This window comes from Aethalodelphis obliquidens, unplaced genomic scaffold (assembly GCF_003676395.1).
Source record: "Aethalodelphis obliquidens isolate GAN/ISIS:26980383/991018 unplaced genomic scaffold, ASM367639v1 scaffold17, whole genome shotgun sequence".
Taxonomy (NCBI): domain Eukaryota; kingdom Metazoa; phylum Chordata; class Mammalia; order Artiodactyla; family Delphinidae; genus Aethalodelphis; species Aethalodelphis obliquidens.
Genome location: NW_020837961.1, coordinates 22,209,287 through 22,216,946, shown reverse-complemented (window position 1 = coordinate 22,216,946; position 7,660 = coordinate 22,209,287). Strand labels below are relative to the sequence as shown.

Below are 7,660 nucleotides of genomic sequence, written 5' to 3'. Positions count from 1 at the left end.
TACTTTTTCTCTTTTGAGTTTGCTACATATTGTAAAACCTGAATATGGCAGATGGTTTACAATGCCACATAAGAAGACGCTTTTCCAATTATGTTTTCATCAGGCAAACGGCCCTGCTGTGATGGGAATAAATGGTTATGGCATTCCTATGAAATTGATATTGTCTGTTCCAGAGGCTATAGAATTGAACAAACACTGGTCAGAATTATCCTTCATCTTTTCCAAATGTAAGGTCAAAATTAAGATAAATAAAGGAAGATTGTGTAGTTTTCTCTTTCCTTCTTGCCTCCAGTAGCCATCTAGAATTTGTAAGACAGAGGGACAGAATGTGTGTGTATGTGCTCAGTCCCATGTAATACAAAAGTACTTATTCACACCCAAATACAGATTAAAAATGTAGGTGGCGTATTTAAATAATTCATTAAGTTGCTCTTTCACTCATGTAAAAAAAGTAGGTAAATATGGCAACCATTTAGTTTAAGTTCTAGTTTCAGCAGAACAGTTAGCTTTGAAAAGGTCAAGACTACTGACCTAAAAGTATTCATAATCCTTCTGCAATTACCATAGTAATTTGTTCCATATGCCTATGAATTGTTTCTCAGAGTTGCTGGATTATCACCTACTGAGAAGTTCAAAAATATCTACTTGGTATTTTTTCCAGCTGAGAAGCAATTCTGCCTCAATCCCGAGTAGCACTGAATTCTATGCTGAAGTATGTCTTTTCAAATAATATCATCTTCAGTAGCAGTTAAGTATATCTATGATTGTCTAGCAAGATTGTTTAAGTACTCCTTCTGCTCTTAATACATCAGTCATGGGAAAGAGACCATTGGTTTTGGAGAGCTGTCACTTTCGAGTGTTTTTGGAAAAATCCATTAAGTGCCCAATTTTCATTAACTTCTTTGGCATGCTTAGAAATGTACATGATATTACAGAGAGAGAGAAAGGGCATGATGATTGATAGCAGTGAAATCCAATGTCCGGGTCCTTTATTTCTTCATTTAGTTATTGTTTAAACATTCCTGAAGCCCATTTTTATACGAGGCAAAACAGAGTTCCTGCAAGCAAGCCAGTTTCTGGGTGATTCAAGCGTTCAGGTAATGCTGTGGGGCAGACTTTGGACCTCGGTGACTCACGAGAAGCGAGGAAGGTTCAGATCGCACAAAGGCAGGGCTGAGAGCCAGCTTGAAAATGAAAGAAACGACTTGAGCAAAACAACTTCCTTGGTAAGATCAGACTGCTCCTTCTCCGTGTAATTTCTTATTCTACCCAACAGCAAAAAGAAGAATAGAAAAGGAAAAGGGAAAAGAATAATCAAAACCAAACTAAAGTCAGAGACAATGAAAGCAGAAAGGTTCGGTCCTGAGCTTCCAGTCTCTCCCATTTTAGCTCCGGAAGTGTAATCCTTTAATTGAAGCTTTGCTCTGCTCCTGAGCATTCAACTGTTACTAACAGATTTCATGGAGTGTCTATTTTGGAAACAGGGTTGTTTTAGGCAAGTAGTGTCTTAAGTAAATTTGTGTTTTAATTGCAAGAAGGTAGAGTATGATTTGAGAGTACCCAAATTGGAAATGGTTTTTATTCCTTTTAAGGTGCATAAATAAATAAACAGCAATAATGAAAAACCTTTCTTAGAGTATGTAATGAACTGTGGTTGGAGAAGGATTTAAGAATGTGATTACTTTGGCTGTGGCAATGTAAGAGAAGAGCTGTGTTTATGTAGGGGATATGCCTTTCTGTGTGTACTTTTCTCATGTGTATATATTTATTTCATTGTTATTACAGGTATCAGAGTAAGAAAAAAGTATTTAATGAGAATAAACACTGATTTCAGCAATATAGGCATTCAACCTTATAAAGTATTAGTTATAATGAAAGCTTTTTCTCGGTCATGCTACCCTTTCTGCAAAGAGGAAGGGAGGCACTCTGCTTCTTTTCGAGTCATCACCTGCCTTTAACGGAAGGGTGATGGGCGGGGGGCGGGTGGTGGTGGGGAGTGTAAGGTGTGGGTGAGGGGTGAGTAGTGGGAGGGTGGGATTCTGGGCTAAACAGCACTTCTCCCACCACCGGGAGGGAGCTGCTGGAACAGCTGTAGTGAGTGATCAGCAAGCTTTGCCTGGGTCCTCATTTCTGTCGAGGCTAAGTGATGCCCTAGACTCCAACGGATTGAGTGGTGGGTCTCCTGCCCACCCTCAGGGCTGACCTAGGTTATGTTGCTCCCTGTGGATTCAAATATATTCAGGGAATGAGACTGTTCTTCAATGTAGATATTCAGGATGCAACACTTCTGCCAACTAATCCAGAGCCTTGAAACCTAAAACTCTAGCTCCTCTCTGCTCTTAAAACAGGTGGGGACTCTGTAATGGCCTATATGGGAAAAGAATCTTAAAAAAAAAGAGTGGATACGTGTATATGTATAACTGATTCACTGTGCTGTACACCTAAAACTAACACAACATTGTAAATCAGTTATACTCCAATAAAAATTAAAAACAAACAAACAGAAAACAGATGGGGAGAGCTGGTAAGAATTCAGTTGCACATACCAGGAACTTTTCCATCTAACCTATGTATAAATATTCGAATGTGCAGGACTAGATAATCTGAGTTGTAACATTATAGCACTTGAGTGGGTGATGTCTGAGGTTGACTAGGCTCTTACTGTCAATCAACCGATCGTTGAAAGCCCTAGGAGGCTCTGAATATGGTCTTTACTTTTGTGTAAAGCCCAGTGGGACTCACAAAAAGGGAACTTCCCTTATTCCTTTACATTTTTTAATGAGTGGCTTGTAATTTTGCACATAGCCTGATTGTGCACTTAGAGATCGACAGTTGCTGATGTTTGCAGTTCTTTTGAATCCTTTGGAGAGTCTTGATGTACACAAAAATTCCCATAGGCCACAGAAACTTCTGAACTTGAAAGAACTGGGTTTAAAAACTGGTTCTGCCCCTTCCTGGCATCGTGACACCGCACAAGGTACATGTGCTCTTCAAACTCAGTTTCTTCATGGAAAATGCACCCGTTCGTACATGCTATATCTCCTTCCTGCACTGCAGACTCATCTTGCCTACTACCTGCTAGACATTCTCTTTAGGATATCCTGGTGATGCCTCAAACATTTGTCCCAAATGGAATTCCCTTACCTCTCCTTCCATTGACCCACCTGCTGCCTAGACACCCAGGTGCTCAGTCTAGTAATAGGGACCTTCTTTTCCCTCCTTCTCCAGTCCCTTCACATTCAGTGAGTGGAAAGTTAATTTTGATTTTTCTTCCCATTATTTCTTGGCTTGCTCTCCTCTTCTCCATTTCTAATACCAGTACGCTAGTTGAGGTTATTATGACCATGTGCCTGAAATATGTAACAGATTCCTATCAGGCAGAGATGCCTTCCCCAGCTTTCATTTCCACCCCCTTCATTTTATATCTTACTCTCTGCTTGAGACACAGCTGTCATCCTGTCATTTTCTTCTTCAAAGTCTTTCAGTGCATCTCTGTGAACTGAATCAAGGCCAAACTGAAAGTACATGTAACACGTGAGTGTACCCTAGTGTGTCTAATACTAGGTCGACGAGGCTCCGGCGATCGATACATTTTCTCTAAGGTTTCCTCATATTTAAGTTCAGGTTTTACATTTTTGGCAAAGATGCCACCAAGTGAGGTTGTGACCTTCTCAGCACATCAAATCAGAAGGGATTTGATGTCGGTCTGTTCCATTACTGAAAATGGTAACTTTGATCACTTGGTGAAGGTGATGTCTGTCAGGTTTCTCCACTGCAAAGTTACTGTATTTCTTTGTATTTAATAAAGATCTTACAGAGAAATAATTGGAGAGTATCTAGCTAGCTTGTTATTTAAAACACTGTTGGCACTAATTTTAGAATCCTTTGAAGATTCTTGCCTGAGACAGTTATTACTGTGGGGTTTGCCAAATACTAGTTGGAAATTTACAGTAAGGAAAATTTTACTCTATTCATTTATTCATCCATTCACTCATTATTTATATTAGTATGGGCAAAGGAACTCATTTTATTCCATGGCTTATAATGTGTCACAATCATTTTTTTTGTTGTCCAGTTTTCCCAGATTTGGCCTTTGGGAATCCCCTTCAAGTTGGCTCCTGTATCTTTTTAGAATTTCTCTTTAAAACACTTTGATATTTTCTGGCACCGCAAGTCATTTTAGGCTCATCTTGCACTTTTCCTGCCTCATTCCTGCAATCAGCTGTTTCTCCAAGGACTAGTAGTTTTCTTTTATTGGAGCATGGTGTTTAGAAACCAAGATTTGGGCAGTGAATGGGCTCATTGGTACTGGGGTATCACAGTACCTGACCAACACTCTTGAAAATTGTCAAGGTTGTGAAAAACAAAGACAGACTGAGGACCTGTTCCAGATTAAAGGAGACTAAGGGAAACATGACAACTAAAGGCCAAGTGTGATTTTTGGTTGGATCCTGAACCAAAAAGAACATTAGGGGGGCAATTGGAGAAATTTGAGTAAGTTCTATAAATTAAATAATACTGTGTATTATATTATAGCCTTATACATATTTATCTTCCTGTAATGGTCAACTCAAAATAACATGACCATTCACATTATTATTGATTTAAAAAATATGTATATGTATAGCTGATTCACTTTGTTATAAAGCAGAAACTAACAAACTATTATAAAGCAATTATACTCCAATAAAGTTGTTAAAAAAGAATAACTCAAAAAAAAAAGAATAATTTAGATCTCTGCAATTGAAGAAACTGATCTAAATTAGGGACAGGATATTCAGAAGAGAAATAAAATTATACTTGGTGTTCTAACTATATCATTTAGGATTTTTGAAAGAAATGATCACGTATACCACAAATTATCTAATTAATCTCCCTTTGATGAACATTTACATTGTTTCAAATTTCCCCAGCTGTTGTGTAAGGCTGTATTAACATATTTCTACATACATTTTCAAACATTTGAAAATCTCCTTGGTATACATTTCTTGAAGGTTGGTTAAATAATTTATGGTACAGCCATAAGCAATATGAAGTCATTAAAAATTATGATATAGATCAGCAAACTATAGCCTATGGGCCAGATCATCCTTGCTTATTCATTTACATATTGTCTAAGGCTACTTGCATGCTACAGAGCAAGGACAGAGTTGAGTAACTGCAACAGGGACCATATGGCTCACAAAGCCCAAATATTTACTATTGGTCCTTTACAGCAAAAGTTTCCCAACCCTGATATGGATTATTACATGCAGAATGACAATATTCTGTGAAAAAGACACATTTTATTACATATATTATTATAGATCTGTATATATATAATTTTTTCATTTTTTAAAAATTTAAGTATAGTTGATTTACAATATTATATTTGTTTCAGGTGTACAATATAGTGATTCAGTATTTTTTTTAACATCTTTATTGGAGTATAATTGCTTTACAGTGGTGTGTTAGTTTCTGCTTTATAACAAAGTGAATCAGCTATACATATCCATATATCCCCATATCTCCTCCCTCTTGCCTCAAGTTATTACAGAATAATGGCTATAATTCCCTGTGCTGTACGATATAACCTTGTTGCTTATTTTTTTTACACATAGTAGTTTGTATCCTTTAATCCCATACCCCTGTCTTGCCCTCCCCCCTTCCCTCTCTCCACTGGTATCCACTAGTTTGTTTTCTGTATCTGTAAGTCTGTTTCTATTTTACTATACGCATTCCTTTTTTACGTTTTTTAGATTTCACATATAAGGTGTAACATACAGTATTCGTCTTTCTCTGTCTGACTTATTTCACTGAGCATAATACTCTGTAGGTCCAACCACCTTCGGCAAATAGCATAATTTCATTCTTTTTTATGGCAGAGTAATATTCCACCACACACACACATGTGCGCGCTCATGTGCATCTTCTTTATCCATTTGTCTATTGACGGACACTTGAGTTACTTCTATATCTTGGCTATTGTAAATAGTGCTGCTATGAACATTGGGGTGTGTGTATCTTTTTGAGTTAGTGTTTTCATTTTCTTTGGATATATACCAAGGAATGGAATTGCTGGATCATATGGTAGTTCTATTTTTAGTTTTTTGAGGAACCTCCATACTATTCACATAGTGGCTACACCAATTGACATTCCTACTAACAGTGTACAAGGGTTCCCTTTTCTCCACATCCTTTCCAATATTTGTTATTTGGAGACTTTTTGCTTATAGCCACTCTGAAAAAGTGTGAGGTGATATCTCATTGTTATTTTGATTTGCATTTCTCTAATAATTAGTGATGGTGAGCATTTTTCAAGTGCCTGTTAGTTATCTGTATGTCTTCCTTGGAAAAATATCTATTCAGGTCTTCTGCCCATTTCTAACTGGGTTGTTTGTTTGATACCAAGTTGTATGAGCTGTTTATATATTTTAGATATTAACCCCTTGATGGTCATATCATTTGCAAATATTTTCTCCCATTCATTAGGTTGTCTTTTTGTTTTGTCGATGGTTTCCTTTGCTGTGCAGAAGCTTTTAAGTTTAATTAGTTCCCATTTGTTTAGTTTTGCTTTTATTTCTTTTGCCTTGGGTGACAGATCAAAAGAAATATTGTGTGATTTATGTCAAAAAAGGTTCTACCTATGTTCTCTTATTGGAGTTTTATGGTTTCAGTCTTACATTTAGATCTTTAGTCCATTTTGGGTTTATTTTTGTACATGCTGTGAGGAAATGTTCTAATCTCATTCCTTTATGTGGAGCTGTTCAGTTTTTCCAGCACTATTTATTGAAGAGACTGTATTTTCTCCATTGTATATTCTTGCCTCTTTTGTTGTAGATTAATTGACCATAGATTGGTTTATTTCTGGGCTCTCTATTCTGTTCCATTGATCTATGTGTCTGTTTTTGTGCAGTACCATGCTGTTTTGATTATTGCAGCTTTGTAGTATAGTCTAAAGTTGGGCACATGGAACTTACAGCTTTTTTATATTTCTCAAGATTGTTGGGCAATTCAGGGTCTTTTGTGGTTCCATATAAATTTTAGCATTATTTGTTCTAGTTCTGTGAAAAATATCCTGGGTATTTTGGTAAGGATTGTTTACATCTGAAGATTGCTTTGGGTAATATGGACATTTTAACAATATTAATTCTTCCAATCCAAAAATATGGGATATCTTTCCATTTCTTTGTGTCAACTTCAATTTCCTTCATCAGTGTTTTATAGTTTTCAGAGTATAGGTCTTTCACCTCTTTGGTTAAGTTTATTCCTTGAAAGTACCTAGGAATTTATTCTTTTTGATGTAATTTTAAATGGGATTTTTTGTTTTTGTTGTTCTTCCCCTCCTACCTGATTCCACGTGCATCTTTCCTACAGCCTTGATTTTACAGGAGTCTTTCATCCAATTTCCAGTTCATTTTCAGTAAGAATTATTCCACATGTAGATGTATTTTTAATATATTTATGTCTGGGGAGTGAGTTTCACATCCTCCTATTCTGGCCATCTTGATTGCTCTCCTGTATATATATAATTTAAATCAAAAATCCTATTAATTTAAAATTAGTTATGGACAGAGAGACTCTGCAAGGTTGTTCACCAAAGTTCATAAGTAGGTCCTTTTTTTGGTACATTTTTATTTATAATTTTATGTATACTTTGTGCTTTCTTAAAAGGGTTGTA

At 36.5% G+C, this 7,660-nt stretch overlaps 1 protein-coding gene across 3 annotated transcripts in view; it reads left to right on the top strand.

The window, feature by feature from the left end:
- Positions 1-1,157: 1,157 nt before the first annotated feature.
- The window catches only part of INPP4B (inositol polyphosphate-4-phosphatase type II B), a 493,426-nt gene continuing 486,923 nt past the window's right edge, over positions 1,158-7,660 (top strand). Inside the window, exon 1 of one of the 3 annotated variants that reach the window (XM_027117064.1) lies at positions 1,158-1,226. The gene's annotated coding sequence lies outside the window, so the exon portion shown is untranslated. The remainder of the gene's footprint in view (positions 1,227-7,660) is intronic. The other 2 variants (XM_027117065.1, XM_027117067.1) reach the window with 2 other exon arrangements.